Source organism: Triticum dicoccoides, chromosome 3B (genome assembly GCF_002162155.2).
Source record: "Triticum dicoccoides isolate Atlit2015 ecotype Zavitan chromosome 3B, WEW_v2.0, whole genome shotgun sequence".
Classification (NCBI taxonomy): domain Eukaryota; kingdom Viridiplantae; phylum Streptophyta; class Magnoliopsida; order Poales; family Poaceae; genus Triticum; species Triticum dicoccoides.
In genome coordinates this window covers 787,895,997-787,912,748 of record NC_041385.1, presented here as the reverse complement: position 1 = coordinate 787,912,748, position 16,752 = coordinate 787,895,997, and the positions used below count along the sequence as shown (strand labels likewise).

General features: G+C 43.8%; 1 long non-coding RNA gene and 1 pseudogene across 2 annotated transcripts; both read left to right on the top strand.

Annotated features, from left to right (window-relative positions):
• The first annotated feature begins 3,398 nt into the window (after positions 1–3,398).
• On the top strand, positions 3,399–11,537 carry LOC119278488 (annotated as a pseudogene).
• A 1,691-nt stretch (positions 11,538–13,228) lies between these two features.
• On the top strand, positions 13,229–15,449 carry LOC119278489. 2 transcript variants are annotated; one of them, XR_005137816.1, is made up of 6 exons: positions 13,229–13,985; positions 14,141–14,244; positions 14,396–14,475; positions 14,788–14,855; positions 14,952–15,085; positions 15,165–15,449. It is a non-coding gene; the product is annotated as an uncharacterized LOC119278489 (long non-coding RNA). The 2 variants fall into 2 exon arrangements; XR_005137815.1 differs by having other exon boundaries at positions 14,783–14,855.
• Positions 15,450–16,752: the final 1,303 nt, after the last annotated feature.

The following is a 16,752-nucleotide window of genomic DNA, read 5'->3' as shown; positions in this document are numbered from 1 at the left end:
TTATTCAAGCTAGTTGTGTGGGTGCACCGTGCACGTGGTGCCATGGAGAGCGAGTTGGAGGATTGCTCCATAAGGTGTGTCATTGGTGGATCGGATGAGGGATTGGTTTTGTTGGTTTTGGAGGTTGGTCGGGCTAGGCAGGGCCAACATGTTATTTGCTTTTGTTTCTGAGCAAAACCATGTTATTTGTTGCCACGGGGGCGCTGCAGTTGACGCCAAGGTGAAACCCTAGCTCACAAGGCCAAGAACTATTGTCCTTGTTTTGCTGATTGACCTATGTTTCACAACTCACACATTCGGCACACACGAGTCAAGCCAACATAGTTGGAAGCCGCTCGCCTCATGCTATCCTCCTCACTGATATTCACGGTGCACCAAAACTGAACGTACTTCGCACGACCTTCAACGGGTGACTACCGCAATGGTTGTTAGCCCTCCGAAAAATGGAGCAGTAGTCCAGCACGTCCATGGAAAGGCGGCTGTATTTGGACACACTGTAGCTGATTGTTCCTGAATGCCTCCTAGTCCAAGCGGTATTTCCAGTGACAAACTTCCCATAAACAGGATTTCTCTCGTTATCTAGAGTCTCATCTCTAGGTTACATCATGTAGGAGGAATGATAAGGAGACTAGAAGCATGGAAGCAAAATATAAGTTGAACCAAGGCAAGATCCAATGCTCTTAAATAAGGGAACGATAGTGGTTGCATGAGCTATCCATCCACCACACATTAAGATTATTTTTATTTGAAAGAAATAACTTGAAATGGTTACCATCATCCATGTGCTTTAATTCAATGGATTCTGGCTGTATGCGTCTGGTGGAAGCAGAAGATTGTACTCCCTCCAATCCCTTATACAAGGCCAGAAACTCAAATTACAGGTACCAATGTAAAATTTAATGACTACTTTGTAAGTCAATTATTCTTTTTGTTAACCAGAATTATTAATACGCACGCATGCATGCAAAGAAGGCACGGGAAGGAAGTAGCACAATGTCATTATGACTACATGCATGCAAGTATTAAACAAGTTGATAGTACGAGGAAACATCATTAAGTTTTGCCTCGATTACTGTTAGTGGCCTTGTATAAATGCAAATTGTATTTTTAGTAGTGTCCTTGTATGAGGGAATGAAGGGAGTATTTTGAATGACATGTGATACACGATAACGTGTGAAGCTAACAAAGGCGTAATTTCTATGTGTAGTCGTACTCGAGATGAAGTAGCAGTTCGTAGTTACTTATTTGGGCTCCAAGCAAAACAAACACAACACGTTTTCCTGGCCTGACTGGGAAAAAAACAGAGGTTGCTATGCCAGTGGGGTATTTTCTGTTCGTACTTAATCAAATCAGAGTAGTTTTGTTCTTGGGCTCTTTAGAGCTCTCCCATGCTCTGGTTATCTTTAAAATAAGACTGAAAAGGTATTTCAGAAAAAGTTTGAACTCGGAAGAGAAGGGGGAAAAACTAACTTATGGGGAAAAACAGGCAATATCAACCCTTTTCGGAATTGGTTACATTGTTCAAATTGTATAGCTAGCCAGGTTAAAATCTTCTGCACGTTTTCGTGGGACTGACTAGGAAACAAACAGAGGTGGCTATGCCGGTGGGGTATTTTCCGTTCTTACATAATCAAATCAGAGTAGTTTTGTTCTTGTGCTCTTTAGAGCCCTCCCATGCTTTGGTTGTTTTTAATCTAAGAGTGAAAAGGTATTCCAAACAAAAGGTCGAAACTCGAGAAAAGGGGAGGAAAACTAACCAGTTGGGAAATACACACAATATCTTCTACACTTTTAACCACAATGCTTCCAGCCACCACTTGTGCCGAGACCTCTGTAGTTGTTAAGTGTGAGAATCATCGCTCAACTGAAGGTGCAATCACCCGTGTTTCATGACCAATCAATTAGCATATCATCTATTTTACTTGTATGTGTGATTTTGAAACTGAGGTTTTTCCTGATCTAGAGTTCTGGACAACATCAACCAGGAGGCGAAAAGTTATCCCGCTGTGTTCCACCGGTTCCCACTATCCCATAAAGCTTAGCCTCTCAAGTTCTAAGAACCAAGTGCACACAAAACTATTTCCCACATATATTTGGCCATAGAACAAGTAAATAAAACATGGTCGGTACATTCCTCCGTGTACAAAACAAGCATGACCAATTTACCAAGCACCCATATACAACAATGCATCTCTAGCCATAATGCTATTCCTGAAATCAAAACACGGAAATACCTTGACTTTCACTAGGCAATTTCAGTAACCAAATGTATTTGAAGGGGGCAATCCACTTGTCTAGCTTTAAGTGTAGATTCAGAGTGTACACTAAACTATCCTGAATAACAAATACTCCCTCTGTCCCAAAATAAGTGTCTTAAACTTAGTACAACTTTACACTAAATCTAGTATAAAGTTGAGACACTTATATTTTAGGACGGAGGGAGTAGTTAGAACAAACTTGCCATCTTAATCACCGCGATCCGGATCCGCGCGATCTCGGCCCGCCGTTCAACTCCAGTGGGCGCTGGGACTCCGTCGGAGCTGAGCCTCCACGAGCCCGGCACTTGGATGTCCGGCGGCGCCGGGTAGTCCGCCTCGTACAGGTGGCGGCGGCCGAAACCATTGGCCGCCGCTCCGTCGCCGGGGTAGCGCCCGGCCATGGTCGCGGTTTTGAGACGGGGGAGAGAGAGGGGGAGAGGGGCTGTGGCGAGGGAGTGTGCGGCCACCGGCGAGGAAGGGGCGGCTTTTATAGCGGCGTGTGGGCGGCGGGCGGGCGGCAGCCGTGTGGTCGCGTGGCGGGAGGAGGCGGGACGCACGTCGGTGCGCCTTTACTGTGCCGCCTGTGAGGAATCAATGCGAAGGCTGTCGAGCAGCCTTCGCATTGATTCCCCGTGGGAAAACGAGGCGATGAGGACGACAAAGACGCCCAGTCATCGACTCGGCATGTCCACATGATTAGGGCGCTGTGTTCAGTCTGGATCCGCCGGCGCCAAATTTGGTTTAACCGGCAAAAAATGGAGCTGGGGGGAGGGGGAGGGTTGAAGATGCTCTTAACCCTCATGGCGCACCAGCTCGCCCGCCAAACGGCCGGCAGGACCCAGTGGACGAAGAGGGCAAGGAGGATGGGACCACAAGCCAGCGAGAAGGTAATGTGGTGTGTGTGAGACGCGTGCGTGTGGTGTTTATAGGCCAGCGAGGCCCCAGTTGTAAGAGCAACTCGAGCAGACCCTGCAAAAATTCAACCTGCAAAACGCGTTTGCGGTTTCATGAAGATCGCGTTTGCGAGTCAAAAACATGCGCGGCCGATCAGATATCGTATCTAAATCTGCGTAATTTGAAAAAACACTTTCGCAGAAGAAATTGCACAAACATAGTTCTTCCTCCGCCTTTATCCCCTTTTCCTCCAACCTGCCTCTCCTCCTCCTTCCTCCTCCTCCTCAAATCGCTAGAGTAGATCGGGTCTGTAACAACGCCCCACCCCGTCTTGCTTGCTCCCGGCCCCGTCAACTTCATCCCCTCCGTTTTGCAGGTGGTACGCCGCGGGTCACTTTATCCGTACGCCGCTGCCGCCGGCCAACTCCTCTACCAGGTCCTCCGTGCAAGGTAAACCCTAGATCTGCTACTTCCCTTGAATCCCATCAGATTTAAGGGACACCAACCTGTTTAAGGTCATTTTTGTGCATCAATTCCTTAGCTTTTTGCTGGAAATCAAGTTTTACTACACATTTCTTTACTGTTCAGCATCCTGTCTTATTAATAATTAGCCCACATCCTAGTTACCTTGTGGTCAGCAAGATAAGGGAGACAAGAATTTCAGAGACAAGCAACTTTACAATCCGGAGATTTGGACAGGGCTTTACTTTAACTCATGTATTCTATAGTAGTAGTTGAATCTGACTGTATCGTAGATTCGTAGTTATAATAAAAATATATACTATGCATTTTCTTACAGAGTATCGTCCTTATCTGGTTGGATTATTGGCTCAAACAGCTTTCTCCTATTTGTTTACAGAGGTAGTAATGATTATCTTGTTTATATTGTAGATCCACAAGCATACCGCTCCTTACCTTGCTGCGCTTTCACAAACACAGCATACTCTTGTGTGGTAGGTCGAGAGTAAGAGCTTGAAGCCATGGTGGGTGTTGGAGAGATGATTGCGAGTGCCGTGGTGAAGCAAGTCACTAGCAGGCTAATCAAAATCGCGGGGGATGAGATCGCTCTGCAGTGGAAGTTTAAAGGCGATGTGGATAAAATGGTGGAGAAAATGAAAGATCTGGAGGCTGTGATGCATGATGCTGACAATAAGGTGAGCCAAGGAGATGTTGGAGAAGAAGTTGAGCGGTGGCTCCTGAAGTTAAAATCCGTTGCCTACGACGTTGAGGACCTGCTGGACGACTTGGATACTAAAAATAACGAAGCAAAGTTACGGCCACTATCTTAACCCTACCCTGTGATCCAAGGAAAATTCTTTCTTCAATAATTAGGCTTGTCTTTTTGGATAAGACCGATTTCTGACATCCAAAACTCACAGTCGGAGCCCCGTGACTCCCCTTCTATTTCTCTTTGGGGTAGTCTTCCTTATGTGTCTAAATATTTTGGTAGAATTGTTGTTTGTTTGTACAACTCAGTGTTGCACTTGATTAAGATTGTTTTGTACTCCCTCCGTCCGGAAATACTTGTCGGAGGAATGGATGTACCTAGACGGATTTTAGTTTTAGATACATCCATTTTTATGCATTTCTCCGACAAGTATTTCCGGACGGAGGGAGTATTAAGTTAGGGAACTTTCTCTCCAAAATACCGTACTATGTTACTTGACAATCTGTTTCTGTGGTAGCGTCCCTGCTCTTCTCCTTTGCGTCAGTCTCTCCCTCAGTGTAATCTGTTCGAGGCTTTGGCTGCTGCTGTTGCGCTTCTTTTTCTTCAGTTGTAAACTGTAATTACAACTTGTATATCCCTGTTTTACCTTCACCTCTAGCTAATGGGATTTTTGTTTACAGCTCAAGGTATTCTTTTCCCGGGACAATCAAGCCTACCAGTGGATAGCCAGACCCCACAATTTGGTGGATGTGAGGAAGAGAATAGAAGAAATAGAAAAAGAGCGCAAGCCGTTCAATCTGGTTCCTCAAGCACAAGTAGAAAGGAGCAGAACAAACGAGACTTTTGCAGCCATCAGCGTTAGAGGTACTGGAATGCAAGGGAGGAGTGTAGAAAAGGAAAAAATAGTAAACCTGTTATTGAGAAGCCAAGCTAATGAGCGTATCTCCATCATTCCAATTGTGGGGCTTGGTGGTATAGGGAAAACCACATTGGCTCAATCAGTTTATGCAGACAAGAGGGTCGACATCTTCAACATCTGAGCCTGGGTTCATGTATCTGAAAAGTTTGATTTACTCAAAATTATGAGGGCCATCACAAAAAGCGTAGATGCCAATATCAACCTTGACAACGTTACTTTGCAGTTTCTACAGGATTGTCTTCAAGACAAACTTGCTGATAAAAAGTACCTGATTGTTTTGGATGATTTCTGGGAAGAAGGGGCCGATAACCTGGAAGAGCTGAAGCGGATGTTACAACATGGCTCCAGCGGTAGCAGGATTATAGTCACTACGCGTAACCAACTCGTAGTGGAACAAATGAAGACTGGTACTCTTGCACATCAGAGGGTAATTCTCCCTGTGCACGAGTCTGACCAAATCAATCTGGGGTTTCTGTCAACCAATGACTGCTGGGAACTAATAAAGATAAGAGCATTTGAGCCTGATGATGACCCGACTCCCTTGAAACAAATTGGATATGAAATTGCAGGAAAATGTGGAGGTCTACCGCTCGTGGCAAATGCTTTTGGGCATGTAATGTCAGAGGATAAGTCCATCAAGGCATGGCAAGACATAAAAGTGAGGATGGTTAATTTGGGTTTGAGAAGCAAATGTCAAAATGACACATTAGAGTCCCTCAAGTTGAGCTATTACTACATGAAGCGGGAGTTCAAAATTTGTTTTGCATATTTGGCAACATTTCCAAAGGGCTTCCTTATAGACACCAACCTTCTAATCCAGCAATGGAATGCTCTTGGATACATCTATTCATAATATGATGGTGAAAGATGCATCAACTACCTTCTTGGGATGTCCTTTCTTCAGATTTCCGGACGTCCTACGGTTAGTTTATCCAAAACTATTTCGGTCATTTCTGTTCAGTTATTGATGCCTTATCTATTAAGTAGTATATGTTTATTCAATACGATATGAAAATCATCAAATCATATACTCGGATATTTCGGAACTCCTTTTCTTGAAATAGTTCATTGTACACATTATTAAGGAAAAAAGCCATAAGGGTATTTAATTTCAACTGTTGGTCAAGTTAGATTTACACCGAATTTACTATCCATCCTAACAGTTAAAATAAAAATACATTATATTATGATCTAAAAAAGGAGTTTCTTCATCTTTTTACCCTCCAGTTGTGACTGTTTTTACTCCATTTTATCTTGCTATACATTTTACATGGAAAAATAGATAAAATGTTGTCTCAAAACCGCTCCAGTATCCAAAATATTTACATACTCGTTTGCACATGATCGTAGGTACTATATTGGTATGAATACATATGACTGAGTGATTGTTCGATACAGATTAATCACTTGGTAGCTATACATACTTAATCTATCCAATGAGTTTTGCCTTTATTGTACAACACGTTTGATAGTAGTTATTTCTGCAGGATATTCTAAGTCCAGTGCATGCCAAGGCTTCTCAGAAGCTTATCATGCATGATTTGGTACATGATCTTGCCTCAGTAATTGCTGATGATGAATTCCTTGTTCTCGATGCTGATGCTGATGAACCAAGGAGTTGGAAAAAGGCTATTCATTGCCGACATGCAGAGTTGATACAGTACCAGAATAAATCCAATGTTTTCCATTGTTTGCCAAAAAAACTTAGATCCCTCCATATTAGAGATTTGCATGAATGGCAACTTCCTCCAGAGGCATTATCTGGATCCAAGTACATGTGTGTCTTGGACCTAGCATGTGCAGCACGGCAACTCTCTCAAGGGCAATCTGCGTCAAGCAAAATCATGCTGCCACGTTCCATAGAAAAACTGAAGCTACTTAGGTACCTTGATGCCACGGGATTGCCAATTCCTTCACTTTCTAAGTCTGCGTGTACACTTCAGAATATGGAAACTCTGATTATGTCCAATTGCTCACTTGAAACCTTGCCTGACAATATCTGTAGCCTCCACAAACTTTGTTATCTAGACCTATCCGGTAATAGAAGCCTTGATAAGATACCTACCTCATTGGGTAAGCTCTCTAAACTCTCTTTCCTCAACTTGTCTGGGTGTTCCGTCCTCCAAGTTTTGCCTGAATCCATCTGTGAGGTGGCATGTTTAGAACACCTAGATATCTCAGATTGTTGTGTCATTCAAAATCTCCCTGATAAATTTGGCAGCCTTCTACAACTCATGTTCCTAGACTTATCAGGGTGTTTCATGCTCCAGCAGTTGCCTGAATCCATCTGGCAGATGACATGTTTACAACACTTAGATATGTCAGAGTGTCGTGCCATTCAAAATCTGCCTGATAAATTTGGCAGCCTTCCAAAACTCATATTCCTAAACTTGTCAGGTTGTTCTAAGATAATTAAACTACCTGGCTATCTTAGACTTGAATCTTTAGAGCATATGAACTTATCAAATTGCCACGAGCTAGAAAACCTGCCAAAAGATTTTGGCAACCTTCAAAGACGGTTCTTGAGTCTTTCTGATTGCTACAAAGTTTCATTGCTGCCAGAATCATTTTGCCGACTTATTCATTTGAAGTTCTTAGATCTTTCAGACTGCCATGAGCTCATGGAACTCCCTGAATGTTTTGGTCACCTTTTTGACCTTGACTTTTTGAACCTAACAAGTTGTTCCAAGCTGCGATGGTTGCCCGAGTCATTCTGCAAAATGATTAAGCTGAAGCATCTCAATTTGTCTTATTGTGTAACGCTCGAAAAGCTCCCCTCTTCGTTTGGTGACCTTAAGCTTCAAGTATTAGACATCAGTTCTTCAATGGTTCTCACTGAATTACCAGATAGCATTGGTAACATGAGTACTCTCACTCAATTTACAGTCATGTCAGGGCATTATAGGATGTATGAAAAAGCTAATGAAATTAAGAAGTATCTGAATTTGCCAAGGTGGACAAGACATGATGTACAAGAGATAGGCAATAGTGGATGTAGTACTATAGTGGAGCTTCAGGCATTGACTTGCCATGAGCTGGCAATTGCACAACTTCAGAATATCAAACTCGTGGAAGATGCAGAAAAAGTCAAACTGCGTGATAAATTGGACCTTCGACTGCTAGGTCTTCACTGGGAGAGGGGACTCAGAGGCAGTACATGCTACCGGAGATGAAAAATACTGATGCAGCAGGTGGAAAATCTGTCCTGGAGAGGCTCATACCCCCCCGAACTCTCGAACAAATCATAATAGATGGGTATATGAGCAAGGATTTCCCTGACTGGATGTGGCACATCTCTTCCTACCTCCCTTCTCTCACATTTCTCAAGCTTTCTGATTTAGGAGCATGTGTAATTCTTCCTCCATTTGGGCAGCTTCCAAATCTAAGAAGCCTACATGTGCAGAACATTCCTAGCATCAGGAAAATCGACAAGGAATTCTATCAAGAGGGCAGAACATGTACAAAATTAAGAGTGTTACAGTTGGAGTCGTTGGAGAATTTGGAGGAATGGTGGACAACACAGACAGGTGAAGAAAACGAGGAGTTTTTAATACCTAATTTGCATAAACTAGATATAATGAACTGTCCAAAGTTGAAGTTCCTACCATATCCCCCAAGAAGTATGAGTTGGTGCTTGAACAACAGCAGTGAGGTTCTGCCAGAACGAGGATTCGGGAACCTTTCATCTTCTACTCTTCCTTCTGATATGCAAATTTATGGTGATTTTTCTCCAGACAAGTGGGCCAGAATGCAACACCTCCCCACGCTCGAGTCATTTAATGTTACCTACTGTGGCGGCTTGAGGGCCTTGCCAGAAGTCCTTCGGTCCTTCAACTCTCTCACAAGACTATATTTGAAATCGCTGAAGAACCTGTATGCACTGCCAGAATGGTTTGGGCAGCTAATTTCCCTAGAAGAGCTTCACATCTTCGATTGCTGCAACCTGACATCTTTGCCTGAAAGCATGAGGGATACCAAGTTGAAGAAACTCCATATTTGGGGTTGTCCAAGTCTGCTCCAGAGGTGCAAAGGGAGGGACTCCGAGAAGATCTCTCACATCCCCACACGCATATTACAACCATTAGCAGAACTGGAGGTAAGAAACTCCTGTTGATGTCGTTTTATCATAATAGCACAGTGATGTTGATCCACGCCTTTTCACAGTAAGTGTCTTCTCTAGTCACTGTCATTTTCTAACCAGTGCTTTCAATTTGTTTTATGTTTCTCTTCGCAAAAGTCTGCAATCGCCTTCTGAAGGTAGGAAGAGTGGTGAAAATTGTCGGACAGTTACACTGTATATATAGTAATACACGAGGTGCTGATTGATGGACGGAGGATTTTGGCAGAAGACCGTGAAGGGACATGTATACACGTATATGCAAGGAGAAGAAGACTATGAGAAGAACACAAACCTAACCAGTACATACCTTATCATTTCTGAGTGCTTCAACCTATACACTGTTTGATGGATGTCTCATTCTCTGCTTTTTCCCCTTTCCCTTGTCATCAGGCCATCAATCATATGCCGAGAAGGTGGCACGTGGTCGTGCTTGCATCAAGGATCTGCCACGCTGTGGATCATGTTTAGAAGATCAGTTGGTGGGGATGGGATCATCATTGGGATCATCATTGACGGTGGTGTATTCCAGGCGATCTAGAACTCTCTGTAATGTGAAGCTGGGGATTTTGTTATTTTTTTTTAAACTGATGAAGCCGGGGCTTTCCTATCGGGCATGACCTTCTAGCCAAAGCAATGGGGAATCAGTTGCAGCAACCAACCTGACGCGACGGCGGACGTCCAGTTCATCTGTAAGTCTACAGCTGCCCTCTGACCCTGCTGTGGCGCGGCAGCAAGATCTACTTTGATCCAATGTTCTGACCGGCTATATTTCCTTGCCGTGGGTTTCTGGAACTTGCTCTGCTAATCCGTGTTCTTTTTTTTTATCAGGGTTTAGGTTTGACCAGACCAGGTGGCAACAGTAGTAGCGGAGATGGCATGAAGAGGCCCACGTCTGAAAATCCGTTCTGCAGGTAATTATTCTGTCGGCTCTGCAGATTGATAAAAGAGATAGTCTCAGCATTGACGCCAGAACTTGCACTCTGAAATCTGAAAAGTGTAAGTATCAACCGAACTTGACTGTTTAGGTTCAGTTCTATCAAATGACGCAAATTCTTTTATTCATTATAAGAAGAGAGTACCACAAGTTTCTCTTATTCCTTTTCAAAAGAGTTGTGATGATCTGGAAAAACTCTGAGCACTTATCTCTAAGTATAATGTAGAGCCTGTGTCTGTCAAAACGCGTTTTCTGCCCTTGTTAACTTCCCTGTTGGCAAGACGTGGTTGTGTTCAAATACGCTAGCAGGTTGATTATTTCCCAGATTCACCTAGTGTGCGGCCGTGTGGGTATGTATCTGTAGATCTGTATTTTAAATCTGAATTTTAAGCAATTCTGTTCCTGACTGTGCATTCAGGTACTGGGCGAGGAAACGATGAAACAAACAAGCTCAGCTGTTGTCTCTCCTCCGTTGCAGAACCAACAGGAAATCCTAATCGGGGAGACTGAATTGCACAAGCATAGGTGTGTGCAAGTCATGGTGGTGAATCAAGCTTTGTGAACCCAATAAATTGTTTGCATTGTTCTGGCCAATCTTGACCTGTGTCTTATTTCCTCAACATCCAAAGCTAACATGGATAATTCCTCTTGCAGGAAGGACAGCCCGAGGCTGAGCAACAGACCGAGCTGGATGCGCTTCCTCTTGCAGGAATGTTGCTTCAGACACGGGAAAACACTCACATCCAGAGCTGATAATTGATACGGGGATTACATCTTCAGTTACTGTTGGTGGCAGACCAATGTGTGAGGTTGGTAACCACACCTCTCTTTAAGCCACGTTTTGCTGCACCTCCAATGTACATCTTCTGAGTTTTCTTCTTACGTCAGGTGGAGATCAGATTGAGCACAAGCGTCAATGCTGCCACAGTTTGGACAGCATGCAATCAGAAATTGAGTCATGACAGAAAGCGGAGGTGGAGATGGGCCGATAAGGAATCCAGGAGATGCAAAAAAAATGATCTGGACCTGGACTGACTCTGCCGGATCGCTGATGGTTTCTCTTGTATTGCGATTTGCGAGTGTCAGGTTGGCTGCGGGTTGATAGGCAGGCTGAATGTATTGCGCTGTTCTGAATGTGTATGTCTTGGGACTAGCGGCAACCAGAAATGATGTAAATGCACAGTGAATCATCGTGATGTTCCTTTTGAACTTCTAATTCATAGTCTTTTTCTGAGAAAAAAAAAGTATGATCTTACAACCTTCCATTATAAGATCACTAAAAATAAAGCGAAGTAGCAGCAACTAAGCAATCAAATAGAACGTACGTACCTATGTTCAGAGGCCACGGTGCTGTGCTCATGGCGAAATAGCAGTCGATGCAGTACATACATCATATATGTACGGTAGGCTACCGATGTCTAGACTTTTGGATCATCATGTCTCTCCTCGTAATGGTTCATCATGCACTTTCTGGATCACTAGTGTTTTGGTGCCTTCAAGCGTTGAAATTCCAGCGCTAGAAATGACCTATTTGCCGGGCACATGGAAAAATTGTTTGTATCGAGTGTGGCGTTTCGAAGCCCAGGCTCGTCTACACCTGGACAGAAAAAAATTCACAACAAATACTAGAAAAATTCAAAAAAATCCTTTTCTTGTAGTAGATAATTTGATGCGTGAGGTTCGCTTCAATTTTCAGATCATTTGAACATTTGAGTAGCTCTCAGCAAAAAAGACAAATAAGGTCAGAACAGAGTGTGAACATTAAACTTTTTTACATACCCCGAATTTGTCTTTTTAGCCGAGAGCTGCTCAGATATCCAAATGACTTGAAAATTGGAGCGAACCTCACGCATCAAATTATCTACAACACAAAAAGTTGGGATTTTTTAATTTTTCTAGTATTTGTTTTTATTTTTTTATTAGCGCGGGTGCAGATGAGCCTGGGCTCAGAAATGAAATTATACGTTTGTATCAATCCCTTTTGTTAATCATTAGATCTTTATTGTATGACCGAAAATAGTCATACATTGTTCATATTCAACCTTCTTTTTTTCTTCCCCATGCAGCCGCCAGTCGACCCTTCCCTAATCAGTAATCACCCGCCTTCCACCCCCCACGGTTGGTGGCTAGCCGCCGCCCTGGCCATCCCACTAAGCCCTGGCCTAATGATCAGTTAAGGCGACCCCCCGCCCCAACCCTCAGTTAAGTTTTTACTCACTCCCGTCGGCTCCTGCTCGTACACGGCTGGGACTCCTTGTGGCTAGTGCTCGTTGTTGCCGTTTTTTGCCACACTTTACTGAGAGTTCTATGAGTTATTTTAGGATTGCCTCACTGGCGGATGGACCCAAGGCCCCAAGTCATTTTTTGGGAGGTAAATAATCAAATGGGTAGGTAATGTGAGGGTTAAGATCTAATTTTCATTGGTAAAAAAAAGGTGAACAAAGCCTTAACAAAAGGGTTGGTATATCTAGCAAACGTTCGCCGCAAGAGATGGCATTTGCGAATGTTCGTCTGGCAGTTTTAGTGTACTTGGAGGACCTGGATGTTTTTTGTAAAACTATCATGACATTCCTTCAATTTTGAGGGTAAAAAAAGTCATCCAAACTACACCGTAGGATCAAAATCGTGTGGCAGCTAGGGCGTTCGCTGGCAGTTTATTCTGGACGAACGTCAGCCAGTTACTAATTCCAAAAAAAAGAACAGGTGAGCCCATCTTCTCCTCCCCAAATCTACCGCGACCATGGATGCGGTGCGGGGACGAAGGGCGGCGGCGGTGGGAGTGGGACTCTGGGAGGATTGCGGCAGCCGGTGGCCCGGGTACCAGTCATCCAGCTGCGGCTGGTTGGGCACGCCGCTGCGGCAGCGCGACGTGGGGCTTGCGGTGCCGGAGCAGGCGGCGCGGAGGCGGAGAACCTACCTCGCCTGAGGTACTCGCCTGAACCTACCTCGCGGTCTTCTTCCAGTCGTGATTGGCTGCTCCTAGTTGATACTACTAGATCTGATATCCAAATTCACGCCCGCATTTCTCGCAGCAATTCGATCTGACACATTGGCTGCGAGTTTAGTCCTTCTGCCATGTGGATTGTCCTGTGCAGTATATTCAGTTTCCCGTTTGAGTTTGTGGAATGCATCTGCAACTCTTCAAATCGAATGTTCTCTAATTTACACGGGCTAATTCTACTTTGAAATTCCCATTTTAACCCTTGTACGAGCTCTTGTGTCCAGGCTAAACTAAACGCAGCAGAATTTCCCTTTACAAGAATGTTACAAGCTATCGGGTGCTCAACTTTGTTCCTTTCTTCAAAGGACTGAAACAGAGTGGTATAAATATTTGCAAACTCAGATAGCCCCTAGTCCACACCACAGGCATTCTGCACACAAACACAATAGTATTAGTATATCGGAGGGAGCAACAAAAGCTTTCTGCCGGCAATGGCGGAGGTTGGGGGCATGATTGCGAGTGCCGTGGCCCATGGGGAAACAACTGGCTAGCAAGCTTGGCGAGCTTGTGAACGAGGAGATCGCTCTGCTGTTGGGTTTCCAGGACGAAGTGGAAGGCTTGGAGGAGAAAATGAAAGAGTTGGAGGCCGTGATGCATGATGCTGACGATAGGCTGCGCCGAGGCGAAAGAGATGGGGAAGCAGTTGGGCGGAAGTGATGCATGATCCACCACCACGAGCTCTAGTTCATCTGTAAGTAATTTGCTCCTCTACTGCCCCCTTGCCAACTTAGTAATTTGCTCAAGTACGTTTTCCGCCGTGGATTCTGAGTATATTGCACGGTTTTGGAATCCACTCTGTTCATCGGTGGCTTATTCTGTTGCTTTTCTTCTATTGTTTTTATGTAGGTTGATCGGAGTGTAGGTCTGATCCAGTGGCAACAACCAGTGGAGGAGGCCTGAACAAGCCCACGTATTTCTGAAAATCCAGTCATATTTGCTAACTTCCACATGTAAGCCTGGAGAAATGTACTACTCCCTCTGTAACTTCTTATAGGACGTTTTCGAGTCCATGGCAGTGTCAAAAAATGTCTTATATTAAGTTACAGAGGGAGTACGATTTAGGATTGAAGGTTTAATAGGAAATAATTACTTGAACGGCAGCTGCATTGCGAGGAAGTTTTACTCATTGTTGGATGCGGTTGAAGAGTGAAGCCGGTAATAGCAGAGCATGGAGAGGCAAGGTAAATTTCTGCAGGCATTAGCACCTACAAAGTTGTGATGAGGAAGGAAAGAACCTTGCGGGAGAAAGTTTCAGAACATCCACGCTTTTCTCTGCAAATTGTTGGTATCAATTGAACTTGACTGACTTTGTTCTGAAAAGATCCAACATAGTGAACTGCTGAACCTTCCAATATACTCAGCTTTGTTAACCAATACATAGTTTGCATTGTTCTGGCTAATTTCAATCTGTATGCTGAACTTTAAGTATCTACTCGGCTTCAAAAGCAAAGATGGATAATTCTTCTCACAGTATGCTCTCTTTGGCAGCACAGCTGAGGGTGAGCAACAGGCGGAGTTTCAACATGGGAAGATGGAATGGAACACTGCTTCTGAAAAGCAGGTTGGTTGCAGGACTGAACTGCTAAGTGCTAACTTTATAAGTATACGAACTTCCTTAGCACCCATCGATATTACAACAACTATGTGCATTTTGCAGGATTGAAACAACCCGCTTCGCTGTATGTTGGTTTCTATGGAGCGAGCAAGTGAAATCGTTGAAGAGCTGATAAAACAGAGACAGAGACTGCATAACTAATTGACATTGCGACAACATTCTCTGCGCTTGTATGGGTGGGTAACCCCTTTCTCTCTTTTGCTCACGTATTGGTGCAACTCTAGTTTAGATTTCTGAACTTTCTTCTTATCCCAGGTGGGATGGCACAACTGTTGGTCTAGTCAGCTAAGACAGCAGTCAGACTGAGTCGTGATGGGAGTCGAAGGCGAAGGTCAGAACTCTCTGTCAGATGGAACAATGAATGACAGAATGAATAATCGTGATGGGAGTATGATACACATTGTTTTCGCTATTGTATTTCTGAGTGTACATGCTTGTTTTCATGGTGCACTCAGAATCGCGGTGTGTGCTCATAAGATAGCTAATAATTGCTTGGCTTGTTTGCATATCTAATAAATGCTACATGTTCTTCACTTGATATTACCTTACTCTGCATTTGTCAGATTTTGCAACTAGGGTGCAGTTTGATCGCCATTTACCTTATTCCGCTATTCTCAACTTTATCAATTAAATTCATTAGGTCGCAACATGGGTCGCCTGCATGATGATGTAATACAACAGGTCGCATCTCCCACCCTAAAACAAGGAAGCATCTCTCACATACTGAAGAAGGGAAACTCCGTGAGACTGAAAGATTGACACCTAAGGTTTTGCACATGATATGCCGAATATGGCCTCGGTAAACCAACATTATTTCTCTAAGCTGGAATGATATGAAATACTGGTACTACAAATCATCCGGGAAACAGTATTATGCTTGTTGAAAAGATTCGCAAAGCCGCGGACATTACATACCCATGTTCAGAGGCCATGGTACTCTGCTCATGCTGAAATAGCTGCGGATAAAATACATTGTATATGTACAGTAGAATATATATGTCTTTTATTGGAGAGTAGGTTTCAGCGTGAACGATTACCCTGATAACCACTCATCCGAGTTGGAGATGCTCCCCTCCTGGTGGTACGTAGCATCATCTTGTGCTTCTGGGTCACTGGCATCATAGACAAACGACTTTCTATAAGATGCCATATTAATTGAGGGTGAAACATTGAATTCTCATACCATAATTGAAAAGAGAACGGCAACAAAATTGAGGATGCCAGTGATTGCACACTGAATTACGAGTTGATTCAGTAATTTGCATACACTGACTTGCGAGCTGGTGTGGGCATACATGTACACTTACTTACAAGTTGCTGAGCAACTCTGCAGAGAAAGAAGCAAAACATGATCTAGTACTGGTCACTGAGACTTGCAAATTATTACTGCCAACATTTCAGGGATCAGCTTAGCAGCATGTCCATTTATATGCAACTTCAAACGATATGTGCAGTATGTAACACATGCTGCTAAAGAGACTGACACGTAAATATGTTATACACCAAAATAACATGGGAAATCCAAACAAGGACTACAAGTCAGTAAGGAGCAGTTGTACCTTTGGACCTTAACTTTCACATAGCACTGTGATCCATATGAGTGCATCAACACATGCTCGGAAAGACCCAAACAGGTGGCCTGAAATCAGAATCGGACAATGCGGCTCCCTCTAAGTTCTCAGAAACAAATTCCTCACAAGATCCATCGGCCAAGGAATACTCGATCCACTTTCTTTTGGCATCTGTGAAGTATAAGGGCATCTCCAGCCGTTGAGCCCCCCAGGAGGGATTTTTTTCGCCCCTTGGGGGGCTACCGGCGATAATTTTTAGGATGGGGGTCGAA